Here is an 18,865-nt window from a genome sequence, read left to right on the forward strand (position 1 = left end):
TAGTACTATCAGACTAATATTTGTGCCTTCAGTTCTACATATTAATTTGGGGTTAATTCCAAATTCTGTATGTATATGTTTAGCAATAATTTATTAAATTGTAAAAATTAAAAATGTCAACAGGAATACTAAAATATAATATTACAAAGCATGAACTATTTTCCTTCTAATATTTAGAAATAAATACAGGTCATACCTATACATTATATATAATCATGTATATATAATAATATACAACATAATATTTAACAACATAATATATTAATATGCCATGTAGTAATATATAATCATTATGCAATTATTATACATAATCATATATATATTTGATAAGCTGATTATCTATTGCTGATAATTTAAGTTTTAACACATGTTTTCAGTACTTTTATTATGATCTTTTTAAAATTCAATTTCATTTTTTCAGTGTGTTCCAAGATTCATTGTTTATGCACCACACTCAGTGTTATTATGATCTTTTAAAAATACTTTATAATTAATTTTCTACAAATTCAGAAAGACATTCCTATAGTGAGTGAACTTTAGAAATGACAATTTTAGGGGCGTGGTGGCTCAGTAGGTTAAACCTCCGCCTTCATCTCAGGTCATGATCTCAGGGTCCTGGGATTGAGCCCCACATTGGGGTCTCTGCTGAGCAGGGAGTCTGTTTCCCCCTCTCTATGCCTGCTTCTCTGCCTACTTGTGATCTCTGTCTGTTGAATAAATAAATAAAATCTATTAAAAAAAAAAAAGAAATGACAATTTTAGACTGGCCACTGGAGATGAAAATGTCAATTCAAGTGAACCAAGGAAGATAGTTTTATCAATAGCATTTCTGAATTTACTAAGTAATCTGATGTATAGAGCCAAAAAAGCTTAAAACATCAGCAATAAATGACAGTACACCACAAGTGCACAAAGTAAACAAAACCGTACCTAAAAATTACATTTCCCAATTATGGTTCCAGAAAAGAATATAGTAACTATATTCTTTGACAGGTTTTTATTGGTCCTCCCTCTAATGTGTATTTTGAGAGTAAGGTGAATTAAATCTGCTTTCTGTTTTAAATTGTCACCTTCCATGGCTGAGTAGGCAAATGGTTATCTCAGAAGCTGAACTGAGCCATAATTTTCTTGCCAGAGGAATAAATTGGTACTAGGTGGCTGACATCCTTTGCTTCTTATGTATGTCTCTTGTGTTGCCAGCAGACCCATTTAGTTTTGTGCATAGGTGTGTATTTATCTTTCAAAGGTACAGAGCTTTATTTTCTTCATACATTTTAATTGAACAAACTCCTGTAATATTTCACCTGAGTTTTCTCTGTGGTATATTTAGAATTTTTTTTTAAATATAAAATTAAAAGGGGTGGGCTGGGATGCACACATTTTGACTGTTTATCATCAGAGAATAATCAGAAAGATGTTGATTTATGGAAATGTTACCATTGTTAATTACCACTGAAGATGGATAATGAATAGCTGAAGAGATACTGCTCAGATGACCTTGTTGGCTCACCTTTGATGAACAGCTTAATCGCTGGTTAGAGTACAGGATGATACGCACAGAAAATGAAAGTGTTTGAAATTCAGCCACATCTTCCAATTAATAGGACATTAAGTAATTAATCATGCAGAGGAGGGAAAAGGTCATGGCTACTTTAGTTTTGCCAAATGTGACTTCTATTTGGTCTTTAGGGAGAGTGAAAGAAAGCATCCTTGTGTATCTTTTATTGCTCTCTTTTTACAATAGATACCATTTCCTCCCACTTTCCTTCTGATATTTCTTTACAATGCTTCTGATATTTTTTTAAAAACACTGTTCATAACAGAAGTTAAAACAAAAAGGAGACATTTATATTTATCCTGCTAAAATTTTATGAAGGGTCCATTTATTTTCAAATAAATAGTCAGGCAAGTTTACTTGTTTCATTTATTAAACAAACAAACAAAAAAAAACTCTCAAACCTTTGGCAACCCTTAAGTAAGAAGTCTAGGTCTCAGATGTAAACTTGTTATTGATCTATTGAACTCTCTAGACAGCACTTGGACATTGTTAATTGCCTTCTATTTATTGACCTTTTTGGACTGGAAACATAGAAGGAAAGAAGACAGATTGGGTGGACAAAATAGACTAGAATAATAGAAGAATAAAGATGGTAGGAAACAAGAAAAAGGAAAGAAAAAATTCTTTCTTAAAGACGTATTGCTATCAATAATTGTTTAAAATATTTTCAGCAGTCCCTAGCCCCAACACTCCCTTTGTCAGGTGACAATGATGATGACTGAAAGGCCTGCTAAGTGCATTAAAAATAGAATGCAAAAGAATTAATTAGGCCATTTAGTATTAGGGTAATGGCCAAAAATCATAGGAAAATATGAGCACCTCCTCAACTCAGTCACCAAGGATATGTGAACTATATTCACAATGAGAAACTACTACACACTTGGCAGGAAGATGAAAATCAGAATTTCAGGTTTTGTAAGAATATAGAGCAAGTGAAACTCTCATATACTATTGGTCAGAGTATAAATCTGTGCAAGCATTTTGTAGAACCTAATGGCCTAGTAAATCCATTCTTGGGTATAAGCCCTGTAGAATTGAGTACACATGTTCTCCAAATGACATGTGCAGGAATGCACCAGTATTCATAACATGCTCAAACTGAAAGCAATGCAAGGATATCGCTTAACAGTGCAGTGGATGAATATGCATTTATGGTGGTGCATTCATCTTAGGGAATATTACATAGCAATGTACAGAAATGAACTGTTGCCATTTTTGATATGAACGAATGTCACAAACATCACATTGAGGGAAAGAAAGTGGACATAGAAGAATATGTACCTTATTTCATTTATATAAATTTCAAAGACAGGTTAGACTATTGATGATGTTAGAAGTTAGGGTATTATTTACTTGCAGGAGGGGGTGGCAGGGGTGAGGGATTATTAGTGCTTGGAAAGTGGCATGGTGGGCCTTCTGTTTGGGCAATAAATACTGTATTTCTTGTCTGGATGGTGTTTTCATGGGTATGCCCAAACTGAAAAATCATTGAGCTGTATATTTATGACCTCAGGACTTTTCTCTATATATCTTATTTATTAATAAAAAGTGGCAGAAAATAAAGCAAAATAAAGCCAGTGCTCACAGGGATGCCATGGGAAAACCGAACTAATAATTAAAAATGTTATAGATTAAAATAAAAGATGTATCATAGGACATCTCAAATGGACTCAAACTCTTTTCCATCGTTCTGGATCTGCACCCCAACATTCAAGGAAAATGTGGTCTCTGAGCATCTCTGAGCCTTTGTATGCTCTCTTCCCTCTGATTAGACAGTTCTCTGCCCACTTATCTGCTCATCAAATTATTACCCATCCTTACTGTATCTATTCAAGTTCCATCTGTGTTGGAAAGATTTTTCTGATTGGCTTAGAACTCATATTTTTTCTGTCCTCATATCTGAATGTTTTCTACTGTGTTTTGTACATATTTCAGTTGTAACTGTTACAGTATCATCTTTATATATGTCATTCTTTCCTCTAAACTATAAGTTCTTTGTGAACATAAACTGAATTTTTTTCTTCAATTTCCCAAGACACTGTTTCATTTTATTTAAGCAAAACTGTCAACTTATATAATGTTTTTTAAAATACTTTGGTCGAGGATTAAACAAAATTTTTCTTTCACTTGCTAAAAATTTAACTGAATAAAACAAATGCCCTAGTTCTGGGACATTAATTTCAGTTCAAATTTTAATGTGATTAGAAGATGGTCATATAATTATTAATATATGGCTTTTGCCTTTGTAATACTACCAAGAAGGAGCTCCCTTTAGGTTTTCTCTCTCTCTCCTTTGTCTTTTCCATGTCAAATTCATCTCAATCTTTTATTCCATAGAAGCCTGGAATGAGAATGAGAGATGTTACATAGAAATAGAAATTATTCTCTGATCTCAAATACATCTGTGTCTGTGACCTTCTTTGTCAGATATTCTCTTATGCTTATGACCTCATGAAGCAAACTCATTTGACCATTTTGCTATATGTTCTGCCTAGATCTGAGATTGGGGATCATAATTGACATCTCAATACATTTATCATCTACTATAATTATAACTGTTTTTTTTTTAAACACCTTTTTGTAAAATGACTAATTGAATTTTAGTTTAGAGTCTCTAGAGTACCCCTTTGGTAGTATTTAAAATTATGACTATATTGTATCTCACCTTCAGTCTGGTACTTTTCACTAATAATAATATAAATCAGTATACACACTTCCTTCCATAAAATGCATACATGCTATGTAGACATTAAGAATTAAGACTCTCTGTCATTAAATTAATCTGAAGACTGAAGTAGGAAACTATTCCTCCTTTGTTATAAAACCTAGTGAGGTGTCATTCATTAGTTTAAGAACCTATTAGATCTTAATTCTGCTCCCTTGTCAAGCCCCCAAACTAAAACGTAGAGAACAAATTACACAGAGAAGGATGAGGAATGAACAATGCTGTTAAGAAATGTATCTTTAGGGGTACCTGGGTGGCTCAGTGGGTTAAAACCTCTGCCTTTGGCTTAGGTCATGATCCCAGGGTCCTGGGATTGAACCCTGCATTGGGCTCTCTGCTCGGCAGGGAACCTCCTTCCCTTACTCTCTCTCTGCCTGCCTCTCTGCCTGTTTGTGATCTCTGTCTGTCAAATAAATAAATAAAATCTTAAAAAAAAAAGGAATTATATTAATTTATTACATTTAGAACTATGTATCTCCCCCCTTTTTTTAATCTCAGAGTTCAAACATGAATTATTAGCTGGGTTGTTAAATGAAGGTTGCCTTCTTCAAATATTTATTTGGAGAGACTGAATGTGTTTGTGTATTTAGTAGGGAGTGTGCACGGGTCACATGATTGTGTGCCTGGCTTTCTTCTGATAGTGTGATGTTTAAAAGTCAAATAAAACATTGAGTTCCACAATTTGATTCGTATGATGACATTTTATAGGTTATACAATTCCAGCTAAGTTTTCTATGCTAAGATGATAATGTCTTAGTTTTATAGGAGAAGACTTAAAGTCTAAATTTACCAAACAGTGTTATTATGTATGCTGTGATTCATATTTTTATACATCTCTAGAGAAATTTCAAGGGAGTTTTTGCATTGACTTACCATTTTTAACCTATAAGTCTATCTCTGGGAACCTTAATCACTTATAAAAATGAGTGGATCACCTGCCTAATCTTTTCATCACTCTATTATAAACAATTGCTAGTAAGACACAGGTTTCTACCTGTGTCATAGCTGCCAAAATCTTACACATCGGAATGAACAGAACTTTTGACAGCAGATTTACCAAAGTCAAAGGATGGCAGAGATGGTAAGATAAAGTTGTGTACAGTGTTGGTATATAGTGTTGGTTAATAGAGATATTAAGTTGTAGTATTGTGGCTGATTTTGTTTGTGTTAGAGGGTAGAGCAAATCAGTCCAAAATGTTGGTTTATTTTCTTTTTGTAGTCTAGTGTCGCCCTCGACCCGCAAGGACGACAAGAAGCCCCGGTTCAGATCTATCTTCTCTCTCTTTATTTCCCCAAGTCCACACACTTATATACGTTTACATGACCAATCAGTGAACAAGGTGACCAATAAGGGGCCAAACAATGGGGAGAGCCAATGAGAGTCCTGTTACTATGCTGATTAAATTTGAAACAGCCAATGACTATGTCCTCCTTTAGGTGGGCTTCACCAGAAAGTTCGGTGTTCACTTGCAGCGTATTTTGCTGGCAGTGAGCCAACGCCATCTTGTAATGGTGGGGATTTTCCCGGCCGGAGGCGGTCCCCGACAGTCTAGTTATCATTGTCTATTAATATGACTAAAGATAATGTGTGTATGTGTGTGAATCTGTGCAGTTGTCTTGAGGAGAATTGAGAGATGGATAGTAGAGTGGAGATGAAAGACAGGGAGACGAGGACAGACAAGAGAAGAATAAGAGAATAGCTTAACATCAATTCATTAACACAGATGGGAAAACTTATAACTCGTGGATATAGGCATTAGATTATTTATTTATTAAAAAGATTTTATTTATTTATTTGACAGAGAGAGATCACAAACAGGCAGAGAGGCAGGCAGAGAGAAAGGAGGAAGCAGGCTCCCTGCTGAGCAGAGAGCCCGATGCGGGCCTCGATCCCAGGACCCTGAGATCATGACCTGAGCCGAAGGCAGCGGCTTAACCCACTGAGCCACCCAGGCGCCCCCCCCCTTTTTTTTTTAAGATTTTATTTACTTATTTGTCAGGGAGAAAGAGGCACAAGTAGGGGGGAGCAGCAGGCAGAGGGAGGGGCAAATGGAGGGAGGAGCAGGCTTCCTGCTGAGGTAGGAGCCTGATGTAGGACTCAATCCCAGAACCCTGGGATTATGACCTGAGCCAAAGGCAGATAGATGCTTAACTAACTGAGCTGCCCAGGCATCCCAATAGACATTAGATTCTAAGAAGGTGACAGAGCTTGAAACCTTACAGGTTTAAAACTGTAAGGCCATGCATCATTTGATGATTTTCAGTTTTTTCTTTTTTATTACTAGAATTCTTTTTATGAAAATAATATTTACCCGTACTCACATATGTAAAATCAGCCACAAGGATCTAATGATCCTAGAACCTGTTTGCTTTGTACTCCCTATATCCCTACCTCTACCCCCTTCTCCACTACCCCAGCTCTATCAAGATGGCTTCTGTGAAAATCACTTAGTGATAGAAGTCTCCAAAAGACACTTTGCAAACAGTGGTTTGGTGCACATTCATCATAAAGTGTGCAAAGATGAAGGTACTTATTACCATTAGCTATGACTTGTTAGTGGCCTACTGGGTTTTCCTATACTAGGGATATGATATATTTTCTTAATCCTCACACAAACCCTACAAATTATTGACATTTTAGAGATAAGTAGAGTGAATAACTTGCTTAAAGCCCCCAGGGATGGGATTTGAAATTAGGTTCATGTGTCTAATATCAAAATTACTCTTGCCACAGTATCATCCTGCTTTGTAATCATAGTGTAGCTGATACGTTTTCTTGAGTTGCTCATGGACATTTAATCCACTGTATAATGAGGTATCTATTTTGATTTTTTACTGTTTTGTCTAAAATACTATTTCCGTAATTTAAAAGCTGTGACTGTCTCTTTTTTAATCTTTGCATGAAGTGGACTCTGAGATTTGTTTGGAATTGAGACTGTCAATCCCTAGGGAGATACTTCGTCCTCTCTTTGATTTACCTGTATGTTATTTTTAGTGATTTGATGAACACTTGCCCCATGTCTGTGTAAGCAGACCTTTGGAAACACCTATATTATCTGCTGTCTCATTAGAGCACATATGACAGAAGAAAAAATAGTGGACTACAGGAATCAGACTAAAGTTTAGGGTTTGAAAATAATTTTAAGACTTTGTTTGCAGTGGGGTATTTTAGGACTAGAATTATGGGCTTATTTCAGTGTGTTCTTCCAAACCATGTTATCATGTATCTGTTGGTGCTTTTGCCCTCAGCACGGAGAAGATAGTTTACCACATTTGAGTTGCTTATTAAAAACAGTGGGAGTTGAAGGCAGTGCAGGGTCAGAGAGAGAAAAGCAGTAATGGACTTCATGAAGGGTGAAACACTTCTTTAAGGCTGGTTTTTAATGTAAGGACTATTACCCTTGTGGACATAAATGCAGCATGAAGAATGTCTAAATTACTGTGGACAGAAATGGCATGCTGAGACAGGGATATTTTCCTGATATTTCAGGTACATAATGTATCAAAGTTAGATATGTCCCAATATAGCTCAGTGGAAAAAAACAGGTTAACCTTAAAAAAAGAAAGAAAGAAAAAAATAAATATTGGTGTCAGGCTAGAGAAGTTTCAGCCGTTTAAATGGATTAAGATTAGAATACAGAGTAATTTCAAAGACTATACAGGTACCTTTAACGCATACCTTAAAATCAATACATAGTCCAAAGAAACAAAATTACTTTTCCTTGGGGGAGTGTGACTGCAAGTGCAGTGATGACCTTATACTTTTCCTCTCCAAAAAGTAAACTTGCCTTATGGTGGCTAAGAAATTCTTTTAGTCCCAGTTTAAAAGCTTATTTTCTTTCAAACAAAAGAAGAATACCAGGAAAAGAAAAGTCTATAAAAAGAACAGATGATAAGTAATTAAATTAGAGATTATTTAAAGAATATGTGATGTTGCTTATCTCATAGTTGATATTATAAAAAATATAGAGCTCTGCTTATGTACTTGTCATTACATAAAAAGGTGCTTTTTAAATCTTGGAGTTTTGTCAGTTTTCAAATCTAATTTCTGCTGAGCGTACTACGGTATGTTGTACAGACATATTCCCCTTCCTTCAAAGAGCAAGTTACTGATTGGGAAATATCTCTCAGCAAAAAAATGAATGTTTTCTATACTTCGAGTGCCTGGCACCTTATAAATGCCAGCAGCATCATGAACTCTTCACCTAGGGACATAGATTAGAGAAATAGGCTGATGTGCTTCTTAAGCAGTTGATGAGAAGAAAATTAAATAGAACAATTCCACAAACTTCATTTCATATATTTCTGTACCTTCTCCTTTCCCCTTGATTTTAGATAGTTGGTGAATTAAGTAGGAAATTGGAATGTCAATTTGGCTATTCAAAAGTTATATTTTGAGTGTATGATTTTATCTAAGCCAGGTTAGATGCTTCCCTGACCACTTTTATCTAATCTCAGGCATTTTTTTAAAATACTGCATTTCACCTAATTTTTCTTTATTTTATTTACTTTTTTTTTTTTTTTTTAAGATTTCATTTATTTATTTGAGCGAGAGAGAGTGTGTGAGGTAAGGGTTGTGAGGAGGTAGAGGGAAAAGCAGACAACTCCTCACCGAGCAGGGCCCAATGTGGGGCTGGATCCTAGGACCCTGGGATCATGACCTGAGCAGAAGGCAGATGCTTAACTGACTGAGCCACCCAGGGGCCCCATCACTTAACTTTTATAAAAGCCCTCTGAGGTATGCATTAACCTTACTCTATAGATGAAGGAAATGGGGTTCAGAGAGGTGAAATAAATCACTAGAGGTTTCATGCCTTGGGAAAGTCAAGGTTAGGAATCTAAGTATGTACAGATAGAGGAGGAAAAGATCCAGCTTTTGAAGTCTAAACAAGTGTAAGTAGAGATCCTTCTTTAGAGACAACAGGAAAAAAAGCTACAGGGCTGACTTGGAGGTATGGTCAAAGTTGTATCTTTTATGCTTTCTCCAGCTCCAAGTAATGAAGAGCCCAACTTAAAATGCCTTTAAACAATAGGGAAAGCTGCTTTCACATAACGAAAGGTCCAGGATTGGCTTTGTTGGCTTTATCTATCTGCTTCTCCATTTGGATAGGTCATCTTTTTACTTCAGGCTAGTTCCTCTCGTGGGTTTCAGATCTGTAGCTACTCAAGGTATTAATTTCAGAAATGAAGAAAAACAGGTAATCTCTTCATTATATCTGTTTGTTTGTTTGTTGATAATCATAAAGAACTCTGAGGTGTCCATCAGTAGATTCATCTTTTTGTCTAATTAACCAAAATTATGTCACCTATCCATGCCTAAACCAATGAGTGATGGTGACAATAAGGCATGATTGGCTTTTACTTCCAGACCCATCCTCCTCTCCCAGCTGGAGATGAGGTTGAAGTCTGTGCCAGCTTCCCCTGAGGCTCATGGCTGGCCAGATTGTAATGGAGTAAGAATGGGGTGGATATTGGGTAGGTAAACAATAGCACCTGTTACAGAGCTATTCAGTGTAAATATAGTAAGATGGCTATGTAGGTGGTAGAATTTTGAAGCTGTGGAATTTAGAAGAGTGGATGAATAAAGCATTTATTAGAGCAGCATGACATTCTCTAATGCATTGTCAGCCTAGTGTCAGTTTTTCCTTTATTTCAAAGCATTTATTGGATCTATAACTCAAGACGTGGGAAATCTTCATGCCCTCAGTAAAGTTATTTTAGCTTTCTCACGTGCAAATGTTACTATTGAGAGGTTTTTTTTTTTATTCTCTCCTGTTTGCCCTTGACTTTTATGACATAGAAGAAATAAAGTAACATACTTTTTAAAAAACTCAAAACCTAAAAGTGAGTCCAGTGTTATATACATTAGATGAATGCATGATGAAGTTATATTTAATTTATTAATGAGGGAACCAGCAGTATAATATAACTGGCTCAAAAGACTGTAGGAACAAGGGAAGCGTTTATAATCCACTCAAAGAAAGAATGCTGGGATAAGATTCCCACTTTTATACTAAATAGATTAATGTCCAACAGGGCAATAAATCTGAGATCCTTAAGATTGTCTTCACTATAAACAGGCATTATTTGCTTCTCTACTAGATCAAATTTATTTGCAGGCCTATTATTATAAGTATCATTTGTATTACTACGAACTTTCTACAAATTAACATTTCTTCCAGATTTATAAATCATCTTAATCAGTAGTGAATAGTGACTCCGACAAATTTACATGCTCTTAGAGTAAAGGATAAGCAATCATTTTTTTTGTCTATTTCCAAGGTTTGTACTTTTTCTCCCTCCGTTTTCCTCTTATGATCATAAATACTCTCCAATGATAAATTCATATAAAAACAACAACAAAAAAGTTGATTAAAAAAAAAGATGATTTTTCTTTCCTTTCTTTTCCTTTTCCTCCTGCTCTTTATCGTCCTTCTTCCTCTTCCTTTTTTGGTCTGATGCATTTACATAGGTACAACAAGAAGTGTTTACTAACAGATACAAGCTTCATAGTAAGATCAAAATATATAGTATCTAGTGCATTGGAAAGTTAAACAACCAGTAAAGGCAGAAAATTAACTTCTGCTTGGGGATGTTATTAGAAGTCTAGGATTATATTTTTAATAACTTCTGTCACTTGCAAGTTTTAAAAAAATTGCCCTCATTTACTCTTTTATCCAGAAACTAAGAAACCAAACTCAAATTATTCATATCTACTAGGTATTACCTGAAGTACCTGTAAGTGTGGATAAATTCCTATCTGTGTCTCAAATCAGCTGGGATTCCTAGCCTCTCATAAATTGATCTTTCTTTCAAGCAGAGAACCTGCAAATTCAGACTAAGTAGTAGATCTGATTACTGAGGAGGTGTTAAGCACTGGTTCCACATATTGTTACTTTGAAGGGCTTACTATGTATGTTTTAATAAGCACTATTCTTAAATATAACACTCCATAAAATTTAAACATTTTGGTTACACAGTTCATTTGTCAGATTACATTCCAGTGAAAAGGAAGAGCCTATTCTTGTATTTACCATTGGCAATACTCAAACAATAAAGAAACTTAGATAAAGAATGTATTCCTGTATATCTGAGTGGTCAATGGGAACAAGCTACTATTTCAGGTTTTAAGAAAACTGGGTTAAAGATAAAGACCATTAAAAAATATACCAATAATCTTCCAAACAAATAATTCCAATTAGATTTCCCTCATTAGTTCATTAATTTAGGCTTAACTAATTCATTGTCCCTCAAATTTCAGGATAGCATTCTGTTTCAGGAAGTCATTCTTCATAGAAATTCTGGCTCTGTGTCCTGGTATGGTCTTGCTAATATGTTTTGTCAACACAGAAGCCTATACCCATGAGGTTAGTCCTTGAAGACATTATAGAAGAATCTACCTTAGTCCATTCATTCCCTTGAGACCATTAATTGAGGACCCAATTTCTAGAGCCTATAGCTTTTAGCAGAGGCTTCAGGCAAAATATGGGAAAAAAGCATAAACCACTTACTATTAAGACTGAATGGCTGGGATTAATATATTGCAGTAACCAATAGTACCTGAGTAGAGAAGAGAACAGTTCCCCTTCGGGATACTGGACTTAACTATTTCATAAGGATTTGGTTGTTTCGCTTGAGGGTAAGGAAATATGGACAGTGAGGGTAGTAGCAGATCTCAGGTTCTTCCTATACATTGTATTATCTTGGGCATGTATTTTATTTTAATAACATTTATCTGAAGAAAATGTACAGACTGTTGAACTTTTCTGATTTCAAAGATCTTCCTGTGCAATCCTTACAGTGTTGTTGAGCTAGTTAAAAAATGTAGAGCATACCAAACTTGAGTTTTAGTTTCCCTGGTCTTATCAGGTAAAGGACCATATCTTTATGGTTGTCTAAAGCTCTAGAGGGAGTTCTATTAAAGTATTTATATTATTTAAAATATAATATTAATTTTTCATAAATATATTAAATATAAATATATTTAATATAAAATATATTAAAATTTAAGAAAATGATTTTAGTAACTTTTAATATATTAAAAGTTACTAAAATAAATTTTATTATAATTATAATTATATTATATATAATTACTAATAATTCTATATAATTATAATAATTATAAAAATATAATATTAAAATTTTTCTGAATTTAGGATCTTTAGCAGGCAAAATCTAAAGTTATTACAGGAGATTGGACACATGATTAAGATAGTAGCATAGGTACCTGAGAACAAGGAATATTTTCACTGTACTAATATTTATTATAATAGTAACTGCATTAATATATTAATTGTATTAATATTTAGCATTTAAAAATAAAATAGACAATAACACAATTTTAAGAAAACTTAGCTCTTTCAGAAGTAATGAAGTTATATTTGTTCTTAATAATCAAAACTATAATAAGGTCAACATAATGCAGAAAATGTTGTTCTAGAGAGATACAGAACCTCTGCTAAACAGAATGTTAAGATTAATTTTTATAGCCTCTTGTTTAGAGGAGATTGAGATTACTAAATTCAATTCATTATTTTAACAGAAAGAAGACATAATTCCAATCTGGGATTAATGTAATATCTCGCATTAAAAGCTTTATAAAATGTTGTAAAAAAGCCTATCAAAACTTTGTCAACTTTGAAAAAAGTTTTAACACAGTTCAGTGCTTCTTTTCAGGATGCATCACTTGTAAGTATTATACTCTAGGATAAATAAACTTCTCTCACACTTGTTACAGTTTATTATAGCCATTGAAGTTCTGCTTCTGACTATGTTCTTTCATACTCTGAAACAGTCATATGTGTTTTTTCTTTAAGACAAAATAACTGTCTTTTCCCTGGCACATAATTTGTCACTAGTTATAAGCTTCTCCCACTTAATGTAAAAATCATTTTCTGAAAATCAGATATTCTGTCAATTTCTTATTATTTTAGATGGGAAAAATTGTAATGTCTGAGACTGCTAACCAAAATGCCTGACCGGTTAATTAAAAAGTAACTAAAACACAGCATACAGAGTAGGTTTTCAAACTAGGTGCTAAAGTTAATGCTTAAAACATCGTTTTGTGATCCAAACAATTAATATTAAATTTACTGTACTTATTTCAAATGGAATACATTGCTGTATTTTCATTATATCTGAACACCTGCAGCTTACAGTTACTGTGAGCTTTCCAAATAGTTATATATAATTTTGATGTTTTACTAACTATATTAGAATGTAATTCACAATTCATTCTATGCATATGTTAATTCATTTACTGTATTGAATTTTTGAGTAATATGTAAAAAAAAAGGTTGGCCAAAAATCTGTGTATTGAAAGATATCTCTATTAAGTTGGGTATTAACCCAGAATCATTGTGTTGTTAAGAATTCTAACAGAGGAAACATTTTGTAGGATATACCTATGTATAGAATGTATCAATTATAAGTTTGCTGGAAACGATTTGTCAAGACAAAGTTATTCAATGAGAAAGGAGTAAGTTTTAAAACAAGAAAATGTTAATTTGAAATTTTAGATCTAATTGTTGGTAATGAACCAGACTATTAGGATATGATTATGCTCCCTAAATTACTAGTTACAGTAACAAATAGATAATCCTTCTCTGAAATTTTTAAGAAATAAGTTCAGTATTAATTGTAGGTAGCAGTTGGGTATTTAATTTGTCTCAAGGTTCTCTTGTTTGCTCTTTATGGGGCTAAAAAATAACATAGAATTACGTAGAAAATAAAAATTTGTGGTGCCTGGGTGGCTCATCTGGTTAAGTGTCTGTCTGCCTTTGGTTCAGGTCATGATCCTAGGGTCCTGGGATTGAGCCGCATGGGTCCTCTGCTCAGTTGGGAGTCTGCTTCTCCCTACCCCTCTGCTCCTGCTTGTGTGCTATCTCTCACTCACTCTGTCTCTCAAATAAATAAAATCTCTACAAAATTAAAAAAAAATTGTTTAAATTGTAGATTTTTTAATGTAATCCTACTATTGATTTTGACTTACCAGTTTTGTGGCTTAGAACAATGATATCTAAAACAATGCTAAAGGATATGCCAGTGTTAATAAAATGATATAGTTCTTGAAAACAGAGTTAAGTGACTGATACTTAAGAATAAGGTGAAACAATACCATGATTCACTTCTGTGCAGTTTAGCACTGTTTTTGGTGCTTGGACTTGCAATCAATAATTGGTGAATGACTCAAAATCTTTTCTTCCCCAAGAAGGCTTGTTTTAACTTTGTTTTTATGTTTGAATTATTCTGAACTGAAAGCCTGGAATGCTTGTGAATTCAGGTGAACTTACATGGTATTATAATATGCACACAGCTAATGATAGAGATAAAAGTGATCTTTTCTATGTGTTTAATATAATTCAAAAGAAATATAAATTGCTCCTAAGAAGTCCAGTTAGAGCAAAAATACAGTTGAGAATATAAGGAGCAATACTTTTCCTTGCTTTTTGACTACAAGAGAAGTAGCCCATCATGAATGAATATATCACATGACAAGGTATCTTTATGTTAAGAACACTGCCATCAACACAGTATGACTCAAAATCTTTTAAAAATATAAATGAGATTTTTCTCAACTTGTTTTCTTGAGAACATTTATTAATTACCTTGAAATGCAAAGTATTTTTGAATGAAGAAATAGAAGGAATGATAATATTGCTGAAAAAAGAAAAAAAGGATGTTTTATGAAATGATTTGAATTAACTATTGTTAATGTATTCTGCAGTTTCTAAATTGGCCCTTTGAAGCATTTCCATGAGGAGAAATGGGATGGGTCTAGTTACCCATCCCATGGGTTGGGTTGAGTTTAATTCCAACCGTGTTGTATTTCCTCCTCTTTCTATATGTAGAAATGATTTCTGGTGCTTTTTTTTTTTTTCCCCTTATCACTTTTCTTATTAAACATGTTCTAATGGTTAACACTATAATAATATTTCATTGTTCCTGTTTATGCTTTTTTCTATGTGTTATGTGGAATCTTTGGAATTTTAGATTTTTTTTTTTTAAAGATTTTATTTATTTATTTGAGAGAGAATGAGTGAGAGAGAGCATGAGAGAGGAGAAGTTCGGAGGGAGGAGCAGACTCCCCAAGTTGCTGGGAGCCCGATGCGGGACTAGATCCTGGAAGTCCGGGATCATGACCTGAGCCGAAGGCAGTCGCTCAACCAACTGAGCCACCCAGGCACCCAGAATTTTAGATTTTTGCAGCAGTAGTGGGAGGTGACATTTCATGTTATGCTTTATAGTTTAACTGGGCTGGTGAGAGTCTAATTGTGATTGTGAAGTCGCTTTATGTGACAGACACGGATTTTGATTTTTTTTGTTTTAAACTGGATTATTCATTCAGGTAGATTAATTACCAATGAAATCAAGAAACAGGAGTCTCCTCAGCTTTGTAGAAGTGACTCTTTCTTCTTTTCTCTTTTACTCAAAACTAAAATCAATGAGGACAGTAAGCCAGTGAGAAGAGCTGACTGTTGCTATTATATATCACATTCCTCACCCTAAGTTGGTTTCTCTGGTCAGTGTTCATGTAGATTTCCTTCATGCTGCTTTTAAATATGTACTACCTTTTTTTCATGGACACTTGGCTATATGTGGTTATACTGTAATAATAGGATACCATAGTAGAAGACATGTTACTTTGTGTTCAGTTTTTCTTGTATTTTGACAGGTGAAGTCCCCCAAATTCTGTATGCTGTAGAAATTGTTTGGGTGGTAACACTGGAGCAGTATCCTTAACATCATCAAAATGGGATTCCATTATACCTGGAAGAGACCTTAGAGATTATCTCTAATTTAGCCTGTCATTTTACAAACAAAATAGAGTAAAAGCAGGTAAACTGACTGGAACTCTAGTAACCTGAATTTAAGGCCAGGTTCTATTGCGTGCTATTTGGTTATGACATAATAATCTTTCTGTGCTTCCATTTTCCCATCAGTAAATTAGGAATAATAAGATCTCTCTCTTAATTTTGTTGTACCAGGAAAGGAAATGTTTATGTAGTATCTACTAGTATCTACAGGTAGTTGATACTGAATAAATATTATTTCTCCTCTTTCCACTGGCCCAGGATGACATGGCTGGTTAGTAATCTCATTAATCTGTAAGAAATTGATTTGAATTCCTTTCACTTACTTTTTTTAGCAAGAAGTAAATTGCATTTCCCAATTATAATTTTTCAGCTACTCATTAGGAATTATTTTATGTCCAATTCAGAAAATCACCTTTCCTATATAACTGTTCACTGAATGCAGATGGCTTTGGACTATGACACATAATGATGTCTGAAAATGATTTCCATAGAACAGTATTGTAGGTCATCTTGAATTTTCAAATATTATTTTTGACAGAGATAGAATACTTAAAGATGGCAATAATTTGGGAAAAGGTTTATTATTTCTCAGCTCTTTAAGACTTTTTACACATTATTTTTTTATTTGGCTTCCTGAATTGCTTTGAGATCATTATTATTTCAACATTTTAAAAATGAAGGACATTATTTTAAGTCACATTCCTCACCCTAAGTCCAGATTTGGATTTTATTTAATGTCAAAAGCAGTTGTAGCCTATAATTACATAAAGGCATAGGAAGAAGACATGCAACAACATTTGAAACATGGAGAAACTGGAAAAACTGTTAAAAGTATCTCATGCTACAGAATCTGAGTGTCTGCTACTGTATAAGAATCTTTAAGCAAGCACTAACAAATATCTAGATTTGAAAAATCGAATCGGATTCTATCTGATATGGCTTATTATTATTTTTATTATTATTATTATTATTTTTTAAAGATTTTATTTATTTATTTGACAGAGAGAGATCACAAGTAGGCAGAGAGGCAGGCAGAGAGAGAGAGGAGGAAGCAGGCTCCCTGCTGAGCAGAGAGCCCGATGTGGGACTCGATCCCAGGACCCTGAGATCATGACCTGAGCTGAAGGCAGCGGCTTAACCCACTGAGCCACCCAGGTGCCCCTTATTATTATTATTTTTAAATCCAAAGTTTCTATCATGCAAACTGACTTTGGTTTCATAGAACTTGTATAAGTACTCATTTGGCACCTACATATTTGGGGATATTTTTAAAACTTTTAATGGACTAAAGGTATACCCAGGTTACCAGTTGTGATTTCTTGTTCTTTTGGCTTCACTTCCTCTTTAAAAGTGAGAAAGGGTAAATTCAGTTCTCTCTGCCCTTTTTATAGCTCATCTACATATTATATTAATAAGTTTTTAGAAGTTTTTGAACTCTTGAAAGTTGTAGTATTATATATGTGTGTGTGTTTATCTGTGTGTAGGTATATATGTAATTTTTCAGGAAAACATTAGGCAGTTAATATTAGATAAATCACACCGAATAGTACAGAATTCTTTAGAGTCCCAAACTGGAGAGTTCTCTAAGGCACAGTCCTTAGGGGAAAGTTGAGTTAATAATGCAGAACAAAATTTATACTTTGTTCACCTTCTGATATGGTGTTTTGATACTGACTCAGAGATCATGTGTTTCTATAGAGTCTCTCAAATCCTTTTAATTTCATCTCCATTACTTCAAAGAGTCATATCCAGAGTTTAAAGGACTTAAAATCCTTTATTTTTAAAGGATTTTTTTCTCTGAATATTTTCACTCCCAAGAATATAATATTTGTAGGTTTTTCTATTACTAGATTAACCCATTTTTAAAATATTCTTCTTGCCACACAGTATTGAGATTGAAGCCCAATTTGCAGGGATTTGCATCCAGGCTGACCAAGAGTTAGGAAATAGCTTTCCTACTTTTTCTTCCATGCACTTACCTATTGTCGGTTGGAAAGCTTAGATAAATTACTTTGAGCTTCATTGTATTCTCCATTTCCTTAACTCACTGTTGATTATTTCAGGAAAAGCCATAAGTATAAATAAAGTAAACAAGCCCCAAAACATCATTAGGCAACAAAATACTAGCTAGCAAATAATAAATGACAAAATAAGCACCAGGGAGCTTTCCTCCACTCTATGAAATGAATACCCTGGAATTCCAAAGTTTTTCTCCCTGAGCTAGCCAACTAGTGTTAGAGAACACGTATGAATTAATAAGCATTTTCTAAGAGTCTGAGAATATCTACAACCTGTGAAGGATTTGGTATTTTGGGGACATAAACTCAATGCTTTATAAAGAAAAGGAAGTAATTGAAGGATATTTTGCCAAGAGATTATTTTGGAAGACTCAGGCTCTAGAGTCTAAGACTTGTGACTTGGGTATACACCCACATGATTTGGAGAATGGTTCTCCTTTGGAAAATAAAATCAAGAAATTAATAGTTGCCTTTCCTTTCCCAGAAGGCACTTGTAAGGACTAAAATAATATATGGTTGTGAGCATACTTTGAAAATAGTGAAAGTAGATCTTACTAAGCTAATAAGTAACAAGTGTATTGTAACAAGTGTATTGTAATGTAAATACATTGGACCTTGTGTCTTTAATTATTCCATGTCATTTTACTAATCAATACTTTAAAGAATGGGAGTGAATTATATGGTCACAGCAGTGCACTGTATATCATTTAATTGCTTAACAGTATTTTATCCCATGACAGTAGGTAGC

General features: G+C 34.0%; 1 protein-coding gene across 10 annotated transcripts in view; it reads left to right on the forward strand.

The window, feature by feature from the left end:
- The window catches only part of PTPRK (protein tyrosine phosphatase receptor type K), a 586,903-nt gene that overhangs the window by 132,724 nt on the left and 435,314 nt on the right, over nt 1-18,865 (forward strand). The window lies entirely within an intron of this gene.

The sequence above is a fragment of the Neovison vison genome, chromosome 1 (genome assembly GCF_020171115.1).
Source record: "Neovison vison isolate M4711 chromosome 1, ASM_NN_V1, whole genome shotgun sequence".
NCBI classification, from domain to species: Eukaryota; Metazoa; Chordata; class Mammalia; order Carnivora; family Mustelidae; genus Neogale; species Neogale vison.